The sequence below is a fragment of the Melanerpes formicivorus genome, unplaced genomic scaffold (assembly GCF_026170545.1).
Source record: "Melanerpes formicivorus ecotype bairdi unplaced genomic scaffold, bMelFor1.0.p_v2 SCAF_7, whole genome shotgun sequence".
Taxonomy (NCBI): domain Eukaryota; kingdom Metazoa; phylum Chordata; class Aves; order Piciformes; family Picidae; genus Melanerpes; species Melanerpes formicivorus.
Window position 1 is genome coordinate 15,790,473 of NW_027142359.1, and position 19,265 is coordinate 15,809,737.

The following is a 19,265-nucleotide window of genomic DNA, read 5'->3' on the forward strand; positions in this document are numbered from 1 at the left end:
CAGAGAAGAGCAGTTAAATTGTCTAGCGTTACCTCACTAATAGTGAGGCTTTTAATAAAATTACAACAGAAGTCAGTAAAAGTAATTGAGTAATCATGATAGATAGGATTTGATTACTTTCATTACTGGGTTTGCAAGAGTGCAGCCTTCAATGCCTCAGTAACATCCTCTTGACTTTTTTGATACCTATCACCTTCATACGCAAGTACATCAAATTCTGCAATCATGTACACTTGTAATATCTAATTCTCAGACCTATGTGTCACTCTAAAGTTGTCACTATGAGACTTTGAAGAATATTCAGCTCCATTCTCTGTAAATTTATCTTAATTACTCCAATGTTCTCTTTACAGTTTAGTTTTGACAAGAGAATCTTGTTGGAGGACCTAGTGCAAAATAATCATGAAAGTCTGAACACAAGCCAACTGAAGAGACTGAGGATTATTTTTGACAATTTGCCAAAAGTTAGGGTGTATTAATCCTGGTCAAGAAATAACAAAACAATTACTGTCAGAAGAGAAGCTTAAAAAGCAGTAGACAGGATGGCTGTTATGACTGGAAAGCCACCACCACAGAGAAATAGCAGCAATTGGGATAAAAAAATATTTTTAATAGTTCACATAGTTATATACCCTTTCATAAATTTGGTTATTCTCCCCAAATTGTTACATTTTGATTATTTTTCTGTATTTTCAGTGTAAGGAGGTGGTAACACAGGACACAGGCCATACGTTAGTATTTCCACTGTTAGAATCACCAGAGTGATACTCTAATGTACAAGGGATGGAGTTGCAAAAGAAAATGAGCATTGTGTGGGGGTTGTGCCACAAACATAGCTGTGATGTATCTCCATGCATTTCTTACAAGATGCTTGCTCTGCTTCCATAATCTTTTTTCCCACCATTTCTGTTTTTCAAAGGTCAACTTGAGAATGGAAAAATGCTGAGTAAGGTCAAAACCAGCCTTTCAACATTTTCACCAAAATTTAGCTCCCAGGAATGATATATACTCCTTTTGTCAGGAGACTGGAAGTAAAGCTGTTTCTCTCATTTATGGACAGACTGTAGCTAATTCGCCAGACAGATAAAAGTTACTTATACAGGGCTAGTAAACTGGTTTTTAGCTCAGTAGGAAGCAGACTCCAGCAGCTTACAGAAATACTGGCTATTATTCTGGCTTTAGTAGTTTTGCAATCAGAGAAATAAATATTGTTAATAACAATACATTATTTTTAAATGGAGAAAAAATGTTGCCTTTTATGACTTAATTGCAGAGACCTTGGACCTTTATACAGTAGCCTTGCTGCAGGTGCACTCTGAAGGAAGCAGACTTACAGAGAATAAAATACATTAGTGGTAACGGCAAGTGAGACAACAGACTTTGTTCACAGGAAGGATTAATCTGCTGGAGCTTTAAAAGATAATACATGGGGTGGGTGGTGCTGAATTCCCTTTGTCCATTTGATCTTAGCAGCTGTTCATGAGTTGCTGCTATTCAAAAGGGAAGTCCCCAAGCACTTTGCTGTGCATCATGGGTTGGGTTTGGTTTATGATTTGTTTTACTTTTTTTAAAGAGCTGGCCAGGAAAGGAGGAGTTTTTGTGGAAAGCATTTGGCAATGCCATCAGAAAAAAAAATTATCTTATGAACTGTAGCCCAACACAGTTCTTTATTAGTTATGCACCCTTTGGTATAACATAGTCTTCATAAACCAATGAGAATCAAAAGAAACCCTTCTGAAATGATTCATAACAAAGTGCCATATAGGTAGGAATTTGGTGTAGAGAAAGGGTGGTATCATTGGAGGTTTTGGTTCCTAGGGGATACAGTGGAGGATAACATCAAGTATTTCTAGTGAAACATCATAAATATTCTGTAATGAGTGTGAGGTCTTTAACAGTAAGCCAGATTTTAAAAGTACAACTCCTTAAAAAGGTTTTTCCTTCTTTACTTGGGTTTGCTTGAATCTAATTGATGGATTTACCTGGGCTCACTTTATTTTGCTTTATAATTCAGCAGTTCAGAAAACACCGTTTGTTATTTCATAGCCATTCCTCTCTCCCTAGTCTCATTTCTTTTATAAACATGGTTTATAGGGAAAAATATTAGAGACATTTTGAAGATGTGTTTATAATTTCTTCTTTGTAATCCTTTACTGAAAACTGGGATTAAAAATTATAATAGGGAAAATGTTAAAGAACCAAAGGAAACTAAATGCTTTGAGCAATGAGATAATATACCTCTCAAAACTTAAATTCAAGCTGGATTAAACTGTAACAGAGAGGAGAGCAAACAAGTTCAGAAAGAGATGAACTGATCCAGAGTTTGTTTGCATTTCAATTCAAACTCGTCTTCTTAAGTACATTCAAAAATGCTGATTGCTGGAGTGGTTTCTATAGCAGTGTCCTGCTTCATTACAAATCTGCACAGCTGATGAACCGTGGACTAGCAGAAGCTCATTAAAACGTCTGATCCTGTTATGCAATAGGCCAGTGGCAGGCTGTGACTCTTTTACTGTCTCTTGATGTAAGAACTGTGTCTTGACAAAGCCCAGCTCATAGGGCTTTCGTGTCTTTTTGTGGAGATGCATAAAAATAACCTGATAAGCCAGTCTGTGGGTTGTGCTGTGCACTGGTAAGCACTTTAAGGTCTGTTTTTGGTTCCAGCTCACATATTAGAAACTCCTGTCATGCAGTAACCTTAACAGATGCTTCTGATGTCCATTGGAGGTCCAAAGATGCAGAGACCTAGAGCAGGGTTTACATGGTGTTTACATATTTAGCCCAGACCATGCAATTTAATCCCTCCTCTACCCCTTGTCCCTCTACATGAGAATCACTTAGCTCAGTTTCTAAAAGACACACAACTTTTGTCTGAAAGTTCCCTCTGTTCTCACACTCAGACTGAGTTTTCAGTCTAATCTGTGTTAGATTACAAAAAGCAGAGAAAAAGATGCCTTTCTGTCCCCAAGGGTTTGACCAAACCCTGGATGAGATGGTCTTGCTGCCAGGTCAGAGTGTCCCCCCACCCAAGTCTTTGTGTCTAACCGGTGCCACAGAATGCAAATTAAACATCAGGGACCCAAGACAATTAAACACAGAAAGGATGCTGACTCCACAGCAAAGGAACTACAGCCAAAACCTTTGATCAAGAGCATCTCTGTGAGTGACAAGAAACCAGCTAAACCATAGGCCATCACTGTTTCACAGTGGTCTATGCTGGTAAGCTTTTGCATGGGTCTTGGGTTTTATTGCAGCCTCATCTGAGTCAGTTCAGCTCATTAATTAATTTTCTTTTTCTGTTCAGCTGCTGTTCCAACAGCTTAATTCCATGCATGCTAGATCCAGTTAAAGACAATCCGGGGTGGGGGTGGGGGGGGAAGAATCAGGAGAGGAATAGGACTTCCCAATTTTACCAATAATGCAACATTAGGTTACTCATCCCTTTCATGGAGCTACACTCTTGCATTTCTGTCTCTGCAGCCTTATTTCTGGTTAGAGATGGGAGCAGATATTAACCTTATATAGCTATTTCCAAATACGATACAGATATCAAAGCCACAGAAATTTTACTTTCCATTCTGGGAGGCAGGCACCAGGAAAGTGATTGGATTTACCCCAAAGACCTTTGGAGGAGGATAAAACATTAGATGGCTACAATGCCTGCAGCAATTCAGGTTCACTTCTGAAATATTTCAGGCTATTTCTAGCTCAAGGGACTACTTCCATGAAGTAAGAAGCAGTGCAAAAAATGCCATTGAATTAAACTCTGTGGAAGGGTTTCAGCGATGCAGATATTTCATGAAAAAAATTGATCTTTAGTAACTATAGCAACTTGTGCTATGAAACAGTCATTCTTTTTCTCACCCTGCTTCACATACACCATGTTCAGAGAATGTGTGCAATATTTTGCATGTCTGCTTCAATCTGCATCTGAAAAAGCTTCCAAAATTTGTTAAACATCTCGTACTCATGAAATAACACTATAGGTAGGGCTAAACATCACAATCTTGTGCATTTAACTGCTCTCATTTAGACGGCTGCTGAGATAGTTAGTAAATGTTATTACCAAACACTGAGGTGCTCAAAGGTGTTTAAAATTGTCGTAATGTGTTTGTGAAGGAGAAAGATCGAAAAGTAGCATCGAGGAAATGAAGATAAGCTCCCAGAGCTTGTGAAGAACCTGAAAATAGCATTTTAGGGGAAGGCAGTGACTGAGGAATGTTAGTGGGATGTCTACAGAAACAGTCTCTGGTTTATCTGATCTCAGTCATCAAAACAGGATGTTTTTTATTGTCAGCAAGTAAACATGTCTGCGTCCTTGTTGAGCACCCCAAAATAACACACAGCCCCAACCTCTGAATGACTATCAAATAAAGTGAGCAGGAGTGGTATTATAATTTTAAACGCATGGGAGCTGAGGCACTGAACTTCTAAGAGTGTTTTCAGGGAACTCCATTCCACAACTAAAGGTTGTAATTTCTTTTCTTAGCTCCAATTTCATACCCTTAGGACATTATATCTCAATAGATATATGCCTCAGCAATCTCCCAGGCGTTCACCATTCATTTTGTGCTCCTGTAGAGCAGCATGGGCCTTGAAGCTACTAAGAATGATGCTGCATGCAAGCACAAATGTTCTCCTTCTATGGGATAATTTATTGCAGCATTATTTATGGATTGTAAAAATAATTATACACTTAATTTGTCAGAAGAGACAAATTAAGGCAAATACCACTATCACATATACAGTGAAATATTTAGGAAAATAAAAATTGTACGATTCTATTTTACCACAGTATACAGTCCTTTCAGTCTGAGGCCCATAAAGTAATACCAAGTGTCAGAAATTTAATGATTTCAAGCCTCTCTTTTTAGCTGGTCTGTGACTAGCTTGCAGAGCAATTAAATTGCAGTTAACCATGGTAAACACAGCTGATACTCCAGTTTTATGTATCCTCAGCTGCAACTAGTTTTCAACAATATCCCTCCAAGGGGAGATGCTTCATGTCACACTAGTGGAGTATAGGCTGAGTGAGGATGAGTTTATTTCTTAAAGACACTTAAATCTAAATCTTTTCTTTTTTGTTGTAGGATGAACTCAGCAAAAGCATAAAGAAACAATTGTGTATGTGATTCTGTATGACGCCTCAGTCTGCCATACAATTCATACATACAACTTAAACTTTGTGTGCACTATTACCATTACCTGTTAGAAAAACAAAAGGGAAATGTTAAGGCAGCTTACCTGCCTTAACCATTCCTGCCTTAGGAAACTATTTTGCAAAACTTTAATATTCAAGTTAAGATATTAAAAATAAAATAAAATGCTTATTATTTAAAGTCAATTTCAAGGGCAACAGTATCACTACAAAGTGAACAGTATCTCTCAGCTCTGCTAAGACATGCTGTCTCTGCAGATACCTGTCATCCCTCCTACACACTGCACCTGCAAAGACAAAACAATCAATCAAAACAAAACCAAAACCAAAAACCACCAACCAAAAAAACAAACCAACCAAACAAGAAACACAAACAAACAAAGAAAGAAGAAGATAATCTTTAAAACTCCAGATGTTTAAAGATAATGATAAAATCTTGGAAATGTGAATTGTTTTTTCCTTAGTTCTTAGTCTGAAACTCTCGCAAAGAAACTGCTCACTCAGACACACACAAAGTTTAAACATAACAAATGCAGCTAGCATAATAACCCTCTGTCCAGAATTGGAAAGACAGCAATGATTAACTTGTTCTTGCTGTTCTCTAGGGTAACAGATTAAGAAAGGTTTTCTGTTATTTGAAGAAATAAAATGAGCTGCTTTAAAAGGCAAATTGAGCCCAATGAATAGATCTTTAAAACCGTCCTTAAGTGAAATAATTTTTGTAAAATTATTACTGAGGGTTGCATTCCAGCTAACACCTGAATGTCCCACTCCATAAGCTGAAGTTATTTCTGTAAATGCCTGTGGAAACAACATCTAATGTTCCATACTGTGGGCAGGGTAACAACTGTGTTACACACCCTGTTTAGTCACTGTCTAGTCTGTGATGTGCTGCTAGGACACTTAGATTATTATATCAAGTTCCTTTTAAATGAAAATTGGTATTCTATGTTGGATGCTTGGGTTTACAAGACCTTAAGGAGTGTCCTTTTCAAATGTAGCCAAAGAACTGCTAGGGTGGAGCACAGAAACAACCCATAGTTTGGGGGGGTGGGGTGGAAGTCCTGTTTTCAAATAAATAGCATTAGGGAGCATGGTGGAAAAGGATTGGTTATATATTGAAATAATTTTCACCTGCTGAAAATATGAGCCATGGAGATGATTTGGTTTAGGTTCAATCATAAGTTATACCACAGTTTTTGTCTCCATACCCACATGGACAACAGTCAGCTTACCAGTTGACACATGTAAACATGCTGGATTTTGAAAGACAGTCATGAAATGAGGTTAGCAATCTTGATTTGAAATTCAAACATACAGTATTGCGTATGTGTGTGAAATTGCCAATAGAAGGAGGAACGTATGTGTGTTTCATAAAAAACACACCTATATTTCCCTTTTATTATATCTACAGGAGAGGGGAAAACTGCATAATTACCTGATCCAGTGCAAAGTTTTAGAACAGAGGATTTAAGACATTACCACATGCATTTGTTGTCTTCATTGCTTGCTGGATGCAGCTGTGCTGGAATATCAACTAGAGCAACAAAGTGAGGGAACATCTATTCCTTCCTGGCAGAGTTCTCTCCTAGAAACAATGACACAACAACAAACCATCATGTCTGCACAACACAGACTGCAAGGGATGAACAATGTGTAGAGAGCTTGCACAGCAAAATACCTGAAGAAAAGCTGGGAGCAGAGGGGCTCACAAGCATCACCATTGCTCACGCTTTGTATTACTGGAGCAGGGCTCAGTGCCAGTGCTAAGTGGGAATTTAATCATGGGAAGCACCAGCATAAAATAATACGCAGATCAGGTGTCACAGGGTGCAACTGTACAGAGGTGGAAGGATAGCCCTTTCATGGGGAGGTCTGCAGAGCCATGGTGCAATCCTGGAAATTCATCAGCACTGCATTATGTTCTGAGAGCCACAGGCTTTTCCTGTGGGCTTTGAAAGATGGCAGATCTTGAGATGTGGACCTGAGGATGCTAAGAAATACAGCAATTCACATCCCATGATTCTGCAGACAGAGGCAGAACTGGTCTGGTTTCAAATACATATATACATTTTTAAATATCAAAAACTGGTAAAAAGCTTTTGAAAGCAAGATAGCACAAACACCACACATTAATTTAGAGGGGGGAAAAGTCCATTTAAAAATATTGTTTGCTTCCAGTCTTCAGATCTCTCTGACATTCAAGTTTGAGCTTACTACTAAAAGAGGCTCTGAGTTCCACTGCAGCCTCTGTCAGATGGGGACCATGGTACTGTGGGGCAGAGGGAGGATGAGTCAGTTGCAAGGCATCTGCCCGGCCAGCTTCCCACTTTGAGTCTACTGTTTGTTGGGGGCCAATGTTAGGTCATTCTTCTCTTCTGGAAAAACAACTAAACATTCTACATGACCAAAATGTGGATTTGAAATTGCTTCTCTAGGGTTAAAAGATGGGGGTAGCCTGCTGAGGCCTTTGAAGATAGAGACTGGTGCTGTGGCTCCTGCCGAGAAGGGGATCAGAGCAAGGCAGAAGAGTTAAGTCTGTGAGAACAGTAAAAGCCATCAATAATTCCAAAACTAACCGCTTGTTTTCTGCGGACCACCGTGCACACCGGCTCTATTTAAGCTCCTCTCTTCAGGGGTAACAAATCAGTCAGAAAGTAACACTCCTCTATATGTCAGTGGAACAACAGTGGCATCCAGTGGTCACTCAGCAAAATTCAAAGCAGTCTGTCCCCAGGGTTTCACTGCCATGTTGTGATCTGCTTAGGGACCTCATATTCGGTCCTTTTTTTTTTTTTTTGGTAGTTGAAATAATCTTTTTCCTTGAAAATGGGGTGTATTTGCACCTCAGTGGAAAGATCAAAAAAGCATTTTCCAATGTCCAATGCTTATAAAATTAATTCTCTGAGGCCCTGCTGCCGTTGGCAAGTAATTGCAGAGAGGGTAGAGCTGGCCTTGGTGCAAACACATTTGATCTAAAGGCTCTACTTTTGTGATGAGCAAGGTCAAACAAACTGTAATACATCATTACAGCTATATTCTGCTTGGTTCCTCTGACTGTGTGGGGGAAGATCTATGTGCAGCTTTATAAATCACCAGAAGTAATATTCTAGTTGCTATAAATCCTTGGAAATTTATTTTTGCCATGTCACTGAAGTGAGTTGCATCATGTCTCCTTACTAGCCATCACTTACATTATGAAAGTATCATTGCCTTCTGTAGCTTTATACCATTTCTTCCCAGACTGAAAGTATGTTTTAAGAGAAGAATGTATTTTGTCATATTTGGTTTTTAGAGTCTCACTTTTAAACTGGATGGAGACATCAGGCCAATCATTTTAACGCCCATTGCCTCTCCTCCTGCACTGAAAGAAAGGGGTTGTTTACTCCACCAGACCTCTGAGTAGCTCATTTACATCCATCTTCTGCTATTCCATTTAGATTTCAGCTAAAGCAACAAACCTAAGTCTGACTTGATAATGACAAAAGTGTCTGCTGCAGTCTCATTTCTGCAGTAAACAAAATGCTGCAAATGAGATGCTCTGATACCTCAGGGGGAAAATGCAATAAAATAACACTAAAATCTTGTAACAAGCATAATTTTTTTTTTCCTCAGATACATTCCTGACAACTTTCAAGTTTAAAGATTCACCATTCACCCAGGACACTTCGTTTTCAGTTGGACATCTTCACAGTCATTATATATTTGCACATTGATCAAGGGGAAAAATTATAATCCTGATAATCCTAGATTTAAATGTCTACAGTGTAGATTTTGATACACCATCCATAATTCTTATAAGTAATTGCAAATGCCCCCAATAGTTTATCTTTCCAATTTCCACCCTAAAGACTAAATGCCTTCAATCAAAGTAACATCATAAAGTACGTATCAAAGCTTTCCATCTGCTCATTTTGATAGCATTCATGTCTGGCTTAAATATAAGTTAAATAGAAGTTCTATAGGATTTAGCCTATTACAGGTTTATACATTGCATTAATGACAGTCCTTAGATTTCATTATATGGCTGCCAAGTGACAGAAAAGGTATCATATGGAGGGGAGAATCTTATTCTGTTGTGGCTAGTAGATGCTTTCTCCCTAAGAAGAGATGTCTTCTGCCTCAAGTGTTTTCTGCATTTTATGTAGACTTATGAAATTCCCAATTCTGGTTTTGCACAGGTTTGCTCCCCCTTCTTTTTCCCTTCCTGTCTTCAAATGTTTCAGGTCTTAACTCAGTCCCCATTGAAGTAAGTGCAAAGACTCCCATTGATTGCAGTGGAAGTTGGATTAAATCTCTAAAACAACAATATGCCTAATTACTTTTTACTGGTCACTTAAAATGCATCATTATTCTTCGTAGTAATATCCTCTAAATGCTAAAACTTTGTTGCTCTGAAATCAGTGAGAGATTGGCCATTGACAGAGTTTGAACCTGTGAGCTAACATAACGAAAGGGTATGTAGGGTTTAGATCATTTTGAAAGAGAGACAAGCCTTGTGAAAGACAACTCCTAAAGCTCTGACTGTCTCTTCTGAAGATCACCCTTACCTTGTCCACTCCAGTCCTCAATGTCTCCTAAGCATCAAAAGACTCTATGTTAATTTGGCAGTGCCTGTAAATAGTACCTCAAGTGACTGCTGATTTAACAGTGGCTGGGAGAACTTTAACACCATTCTGCAAGTGGCAGTCTGCACCAGCTTACCTCTTTAAATCACAATTCCAACTCTGAAATGCAAGCCCCATAAGAAACTGGGTGTGAAAATATTCTGCAGCAATTGATTCACCATCAGAGATCTTTTACTTGACCTCTGTGATAGAAAAAAAATAATCACTGGACGAAAACAGTGCCATCCTTTTCCTATAAAATCTACTTGAATGAAACAATATAATTAAAACAACCTTGAGTCTCACACGCATAGCCTGGAGGAAGACTGTAAGATCTGAAATTGGCTGCATACCTAATGACTTCTACTAAAGGAGCGCTAGCTTTCTTCATTACTCTCTGAATCTGCAACCCAATCTCTGACACAGAGCTCCTTCTTACTGTAATGCTCAAAGTTTAGGCATATTTTTAAATGAATGCAGAAGGAACTCTGCATAGACTTGGAAAGAATTCTGAGTAATGCTGTTAGGCACCATCAAGAGGCAAGTCAGATTTTGGGAAATGGATTAAAATGGTTACGGAGTTTTGTCTTTAACTTGACAGAGAATTGACAAAGGATGTGTTGAAAGCAAATAACTTCAAAACCCATTTATCTACCCACAAAACAGCTGATCAGTAAATAAAAATAATCAGGACACGAAGAGACAAAGTGAGATGGTGCATAGATACACACTGTTAATTTCAGCATTATTTCAGTGTAAGATGTTGGCAGAGCCTCTGAAAGGGCCAGATTTTTCCAGGAATCAAACCCATACATCTAATTTTGCTATAAAGTACTGATACACTCACTGCTCAGATTTAAAAGCATTTCAAGATCATATCTTAATATGCTGCAGTAATAAAAACCGACAATAGTTTCTGGTGTACAATACTTTTTCTCAAGAGCTGATATTAAAATAAAAAAAAATACTCTTCTGCTAAGTTGATGAAAGTAAATAATTCAAGAGCAACCTATTAAAATATCTTGAGGTTAAGACTGGCATATGAGCACTTTGCTTTTTGCAAAAGTCTTGATAAGTGTAGAAGGTTTTTTCCACAAAATCATAGGTTGAGAAGATGGCTTCTAACTCTTCTTTTCTTTGTTGCAGCCCTGAATTTCAGCCTGTGACTACAAACACAGTTTTTCTTTACAAGCTTTAACTTTTTTTTACAGTTTAAAGTCTCATGGTCAAGTTTATCTGCATAGCACAGTTTTCTTTGCCAGTATTGTTTGATTAGTAAGATGTTACTGTGATGCCAGAGGAAACATTTTCAGTACAACTAAGAACCCTGTGAAATTAGGGCAAAGCTGAAAATGGCTGAACACAGCAAAATGAAAGGACATTAATGTGGGGCATAATTATGTTTAACTTTATCATATGTTGAATGGCAATGGGTCAAGCAAACACTTCTAAACTAATGGAAAGTGATTGTGCAACAGGACAGTCATGATAAAATAAATGGCTGGTTGTGTCCATATGCCTGGTTAGTTAGAGCAAACAATCCTCCTCCTCAAACCTATTAGTGATTTTCTCCCTGTTGCTGGGTCTGCTGCAATGTGGCGGTCAGTAAGTGCAATACAAATTAGAGGGTGTCCTGATGTCAGCTGAGATAGAGCTAATTTTCATCCTACTAGGTGGTATGATGCTGTGTTTTGGATTTAAGATGAGAATAACATTGGTAATACTCATGGTTTTAGTTGTCGTTGAGCAGTGCTTACACTAAGTTAAGACCATTTCAGCTTCTCATACTACTGTGAAAATAAGGAGGATGGAGGTTCACAAGAAGCTGAGAGGGGACGCAGGGCAGCTGACCTAAACCTGCCAAAGAGGTATAGAATACACCCTGCTGAACAACAGAACTCAGGGGAGCTGGCCAGGCAAGCGGTGGCCCACTGCTCAGGGACTGACTGACTGTTCAGCAGGTGGTGAGAAATTACATTGTGCATCATTTGCTTTGTATATCCTCTTATAATTATTTTTTTAAATCTTTCTTTTCTGTTCTGTTAAATTGTACTTATCTCAACCCATGATTTTAATCTTTTTTTCTGATTCTCTCTCCCATCCCACTGAGAGAGATTGAACCAACGGCTGTGGGGTGCTTAGCTGTCTGCCAGGTTAAGCCACAACAGAGGGTTATGTTTGCCCAACTAATTAAAATGCAAACACAAATGTAACGTGGCTATAAAAATCACTCAGCAAAATCTATATTCCACAAGATGTGACATTATTATTGCTACTACTACCACCTAATGTTACCCCAGCACTTTTTAAATATAAGGAGTGACAATTTTAGAGCCCATTACCCAGCGTTAAGCGAGCTCAGGTCTATCTCCATGGCAATGGGAAATGCAGCAGCTTGTAAAGTTGTCAGAAGGCTGTTCCTGTTCTGAGCATGGCTGATGGCATTCCAACAGCAGCAATCCACACTGTTTTAGGAACTAGTCTCCACTGCAGTGCTTTTAGCTAAATGAAACAGAGGAATAAACATCCTGTTAATGGGCTGCAGGGCTCCTTTTGTTACAGAATTTATCTTTTTAAAGATTTCATAAAAGAAATCTTTTAAAGGAATTTTTATTGGCTAGGAAATTCTAATACCTGCATTTTTGTTATATCACAAGCCTGTGCAGTCAGAAGCATCACCTAGGGTTTTTTTTTTGGGGGGGAGGGTGTTTGTTTGTTTGTTTGTTTGTCTTCCATGAAGTGCTTTCTCCCTTTCTCCCCAGTTCTGACTCACTCCTGGCCTTTGGCAGGGAGTGACAGCCCATGTCACACCATGCATACACAGTGCAAGGTGCAGCTGCTTGATCAGGCTTACAAATTTGGATGTGGTTTCTGATGTATTTTGAAAAGGCTGAACTTGTGAGGGCTCATGTGGTCTAAGGAAGCATTTGTTCAATTTAATAAAGTTTGTAAGAGAATAATGCTCAAATCCTTGGAAGTTTCATAGGTGTTCAACTAGTCAAGGAGTCAGTATAGCTCTCTGAAGGTATGCACTCTGCACGTGCTGGTTATGGGTTGAATAGCAGCTGGACGTAGCTGTGGCCTTTGGAACCATGGCTACCGCAGTGTACATCCTGTCCCTTCCCTGACAGATGAACAATTGCAGTAGCTCACAGTCCTGCACATCAACCCAACTGGAAACTCTTCCAGGGGTCTAAGCTGACATGCCAGGCTGTAAAATGTTGTGGCTGGAGTGGAGTTGTGCACCCCTTCAGCCACGTCTCCCACAAAGCCATTCCTCCATGGTGTGGGCACTCAAAGACTGCAGTTTCACCACTGCGGTAAAACCCCTGCTCCAAACTGCGGCCATGCACCCTGGTGGCACTGCTCTGCACCCAAAATGCTTCTGGCACACTTCCACCATCCCCAGCTGCTGCAGCATAGTAGTGATTGATGGCACTAAGCATGCAACAAGCAATCGAGGAGTTGGGCAGCTTTATGCTCCTAACAGGATTTTCTGCCTGCACAAGTGCCAGAGACATAGCAGAGCCTGCCTCTGCTTTGAGTATATTGAATCATAAGGAACTAACTAGAAAAGTACACAGGGAGGGTGGCATAATATTGTGCAGCATATGGATGTGCTGGTTTGCCATGGCCAAGTTCTGTCTAGCATAAATAGGCTCATTTCCCACTGACATCAAGAGATTCTGTCATATACTATTCCATACTGAATTCTAAAAGTGGATCATGATCATCTTCCACATTGTCAAACAAACTAGTTACCCAAAGCAGCCAACATTCCTATAACAGCACTAGCATATGCCGTCAATCTTGCCCTAAAAAAGTGATCTTCTTCTTACTGTACTGACTGTCCTTCAGTGTAGCCAAATATTTAGCAGAATAGCAGAATGCCATAGAGAACATACTTCTTCCAAGTATGTGCAGCAAGAAATAACTCAGTCCTGGTCTGGAGCTTGGTCTGAATGATGCCAGAGCTGTCCCACATGCTGACCAGCTTCTCTCTAGGTGTGAGGGAAGAAAACTGAAACTTGAGGGAACCTGAAACTTGTCTCCTAAGTCACTCCTAGACACCTTGCTCTCCAAGGGCAGCCATGGTAGGACTCAGCTCATGGTACACCACCCCCAGCAGGCAGCTGTGTGTGATGCCACTGACCCACAAGCATATTTTGGGGACATGGGGGCATGCTAGCTGCTTCTCCGTGATCAAGTGCCTCTGTTTCTCCCAATAAGGGACCAAGTTTACTTCTCTTGCATAGATGATCTCCCTGGGATATGAGTGCTAAGCCCAAGGTGGCAGGGAGACATGATAGCATTTAGCCCCAGGATGCTCTGCCACACAGCTCAGCTGTAGCACAGAGCCTCACAAGCTCTGCTTTACCATCAGACCACAGTGCCACATGAACACTCACAATTTGTCATGATAGAAGACATTTTCTCCAGGAAATGTCACACTCCGATGTTCATATTTTGCTCACACATTTTTCCCATGGAGTCAGAGAGATGCCATGTTGTCAGTGCAACACCCTTTGGACTGAAGTTTTCAAGTGACCTGCTGTGTCAAACCTCTAATTGCATTAATGGACCTAATGAACCAAGCCTACTGGAGGAAGAAGGGAAAGCCACACTGAAAGAGTCATTTAAAATTAAATGGAACAAAGTGCTATAAGGAACAGTTATGCTTGCAGATGGTAGTGATACATAGATCCTACTCACCCTCTGCCCATTTTAATCTCCAAGAGTGCTTGCATTTCCTTTGGTGAGAATTTCCAGTCCTGTTGCACCTGGATCTGTGGAGAGCCACAAAGACACAGCTCTGCAGCATCATGGTCACAGAGCCCACACTCTCCTGAGTGCAGGGCCCAAGGGGGTTTACTGCACTAGTGCCCTCTCCTTGTACTTCACCCCATGTATGAGGTGCTGGTGAAAGAGTAGTGCACTCTGGGACTCACCCCTCTCTGTCCTGATTCTGAGAAGATGACCCTTAACAACTCTGCCTTTGCTTTTCCTACAGAATTGGCTACTAACAGTCATGAATCTCTGCAAACTTCCCAGCACAGCCTTGCACTAGCAGCTCTCTCAACCCTGAAGAGGAGAGGCTTGTGAGCAATGTGGTTTCTTGACGCAAAAAAAATGAGCAAATAAGCAGATAAACTTCTTATTCCCTAATGTCCCCAAGCCTGAGAATTATTAACTGCATGTCTGCTATTTTTAGTATTTGTTTTAAGCATTTTTTCTATGATTGTTCTGCTTAAAATGGGAGTGTATAATACACAGCTTGCTTTGTGGTCCTGAGAGGATTTTTAATTGATGAGTGGCCTTGCACTCATGGGATGCTCAGAGCTATCTTTTAATAATAAAATAGGTAACTTCTGTATCTCTTCCGCTGCAACTGTCTGGCATCCACTTCCATAATTATTGTTTCATTTGTGGGTTGTTTGCTTGCTTGAGTGTTTCATTGTTTGCTTGTTTGGGGTTTTGTTTGATTGGTTGGTTTGGGGTTTTTTGACTGTTATTTTGGTTTTAGGTTCAATTGGTTGGGTGGGTTTTGTTTTTTTCATTTGAGCAAAGAAAGAAGCAGGACCCAGCTCCTGCAGACTTGTTCTTTGGCTAAAATGCCAACAGTGACCAACCTGCATTTTGGTGTTGGTCAGAGTAACTGAGTGGAAGGGGATGTGGGATTTCCTGTGTCATGGTTACTGTAGCATTATTTAAAAGATATTTCATCTCAAAGAAAATTTATAATGACAGAATATTATGAATCTTCCACATTTTCTCCAGTTTTGTTTGCTCCTGTTTATAACTACAAATATTTATAAGAGTCAGGATAATTTATCCCTCATGCCTTCCTAACAGCAACGTAACATTACTTGCAGATCTGTAGCCACACTCACACAGAGACCTCAGAGCCTGCTTCAGGAAAGAATTTAGTTGTTAACCCTTTCAAGAAAGGCAGGAATTGTAACTGTATTACCTGCAGATAACACTGCTGAGGACTGGCAGTGGGACCAGAAGTGGAGACTAAGAACAGTGGTTGTGAGGGCTTGTGCTGTGGCTGCCAGACTGCCCTCCTGCCATCTTATCCTGCAAAACAAGAGTGAAAGTTCTACAGCCCCATCCAGGTATGTACAACAACACACGAAAGCCCCAAAACATGGCAATAGAAGAAACCTAATATTATTCTGTCCTAATCAAACTACCTAACCATATCTGGAGGCTCCAACCACACCCTCATGTCCTCTCTTTTGAAGAGCACTCAGCAATGGTATTTATCCTCCCTAATGAGACAGATTTAGTGCCCAGCTGGATTCCTTCTACCTTGCCTTATGTGTTGGTGTCTTCTAGACTGCTCTCAATTTGTCCATAAAGTTCAACCCACTGTCCTGAATGTGGCCTCCCACAGTAAAATGCAACAAGATACCTGCACTCCATGCAAACCAGTGTTTTTCACTTGTTTGTTTTTGGGATAGCCCTTTCTATTTTTGCACTTAATTCTTCTTTCAATTATAAGACTTTCCTCATATTTTCATTATCTTCATCTGTACCATATGCCCAGAGACACTGAAAATACAAAAATAGGATGACAAAAATAGAAGGGGGAAAAAAACACAATACTCTGATGGGGGAAAAAAAAAAATCAGAGAAGTAAAAAGAAATCATACAGAAGAAATTTAAAACCATATCATTGGAAAGAAAACTAAAAAAAGAGGTGGAAATTAGAAAAAGGTGCAGAGAATGGCACTGAAAATAATGTAGAAGAATTACACAGGGATCTTTGAGTGAACAATGAAAGCAAGAAAGAAATATGCAGTCTAGCAAAGCAAGAACTTTGTCCAATTTCAAGCTGCTATCAATCAACTCCAAAATGAATGAATGTTTATATCTCATAAACGGCTGCTAGCTAGATATGACCTTCTCCATATAGCAGAACGAGTCCTAACTGCTAGATATATTGAATGCTTTTCACAGCTGCATGACAGAGCTGTGAATCATAGCTCAGTATGCAATATTTTAATTTTTGCAAAGAGAGAATAGAAAATGGCCTAGAAATATGCTTTACCATCAACCCTGAAAAAAAATAATGGATGTAGTCTCTCTCAGATCTCTGCAAACCACTGCAGAAAAGCGGTCTCCCAGGTGAAAACTTGGGTGGTCCTTGCCTTTCTGTATTAGAACAACAAACGGTTGGGGGATGTTTTCTCTAGAAAATACAGCAAAATTACTGAGAGCAAAAGCTCAAATAGAGGACTTCTGTATATATAGCAAAGGGTAAAGTCATCTGTCCAAGTCAGACTCAGAAATAGGAGATATCCATAGCTGGCTTAATTCCCATGTGTTTTAACTTCAGCCTCCTGCTTACAGTATTCAGGCTTTGAGGTGCCACATTGACCACATCAAAGCATTGTCCCTCTGGATTAATGGCAAGACTCGCTCAGATTTAGCTCAAAACATAAAGCAGAGATCCCAAAGTCCACATTCCTACACTTAGTAGCAGTATCCTTGGGATTTCCTATGCAGTTCCAGCCCTCTGCGGTAACTGGCAACAGCTACTGTTTCTCTTCCAAGGACAGGTTCATGTGTAGGCACATGTAGTAGCTGACAAGCACTGGAGGAAAGTGTGAAATTAGATTAAGACAATCCTGATAAGAACAGTCTTATGTAGGTTACAGTTTTCTAATTCGAAACCAGCCCTTTTATTTGTACTACACTAACATTGCAAAAATCTCCCTGCTCCCAAGCCACTAAGGGTTTCATTTTAGTTAAACAGACCTGCTATCTTCAAATACAGAACTAAAGTTGATTTAGGCAGGGCCATTAGCCCATTAACCCCTCTAGAGCTCTGGCTCCATAGCCTGGGAAGTGTCTCAAGGCAGCAATGCAGCAGAGAGCTGCACTGGGCATGTCTCTTTTGAGCCAATGGTTGATGTTCACTCTTCCTACCTCTTTCATGTCCATGTCCTTAAAGCAGGCACATATGGGAGCTGTGACTTACCCCCACATTGCAGCTTTACAGCCCCTCTGATCATTTGGGTGGAACAAAGAACAGCAAGAAAATGAGGACACTCAGTATTCATGTTGGGCACTGATCCCCTCCCAAGCCCTTGGCAGCATGGGGCACCACGAGGCCCCAAGGCAGCCCTGCTCTCAGAAGGAAGAGAGATGCCCACTCACCAAACAGGCCACACCATCCTGCCACTTGTGACTGCCAGGAGGATGAAGGCAGCCCAAACCTGCAGCTGCCTGCCCTCACCAAGAGCTTAATCATTTTTGAATTGGGAGAATGAATGCCACAACCTGCAATTATTCATCTTTTGTGTTGCTAGCTACAGCTCCTGCACTGTGCCAAATCACACGGTTTCAGACCGGTTTGGTGGTTGGAACCATGTCAACAGCCTCATCTTCCTCTGCTTGCCTTCCCCAATAAACAATTCCATTACACCCTGCCCAGTCCCTGGAGAGGGACTTCAAGGGGCTGGGTAGGATCAGTGCAGCACGGGAAAGCTGCTGGCATGATGAGGGAACCCTCTGGATGGCATACAGCCAGCAGGCTCCAAACAATGATGCCGCTGAGGCACTGGGCTGTGCCAGCAAGCCCAGGACGAGGAGGGGCCCTGGGAGCACTATGTACCATGCAGAGAACGTGCCATGCCAGCCCCTGGAGTAGCTCTTGAGCTCTGCCACATGGCAACACCAAGGGTGCCAGTGCTGTTGGAAAAAAAAATATAAAACAAAAAAAAGAAAATAAAACACCCACAACAAACTGAACCAAAAAACCAAGCCAACAAACAACACATGCACCCCCCTAAAAAACAACCAAAGAAAACCCCCACAAAAAAAACAACCACAAACCCCAAAAAACCTCAAGCTACACCAAAAATATGCTTTCATCTGAGAGCAGAACAGCAGATTGCAGTTGCTGCCACCAGGAAGAGCCCAAGTCTCTCCCATATCTGTTTTTAGCCATAAAACATGCATTTCTCCAAAATATCCTTTACATATCCCCAGCCTTGAGCAGGGAGATGCCTGTGCAACATCAAGAGAGCTGTCAGCACTGCCACCATATCATCCAGCTCTCACAGCACTAGGAGCTGTTTCAGGGCACTACTCACCTCTGTGCCTCCACAAGAGGTAGACCCAATGCTGAGAGCAGCTGATGGACTTCATCCCTGTCTCTGCTGGGTTGTGCCCAGGAGAGCTGTTCTTTCAGTGATTTTCCAGTTGGGCTGAAGAACCAACAGGTGCTAGGCTCATAGAAACAGCAGCCAAGAGCAGGGATGAGTTGGTGAGGCTCCTGCAAACACACAGGTTGTTGTGTGCAGCACTGCAGAGCCGCAGCATTGCAGAACCTCTTTGGCTGTTTTCCTTGTGGCAGGCCAAGGCTGTAAGGCTCCCTGGGGAAATACGGTCCATTAGGCGATGCTTGCTAATGGGACACCTGACTTCAGGAAGTCTTCAGAAGTATTCAATTAATATAAACAATGCTTCATTTAATTAATTTTTCC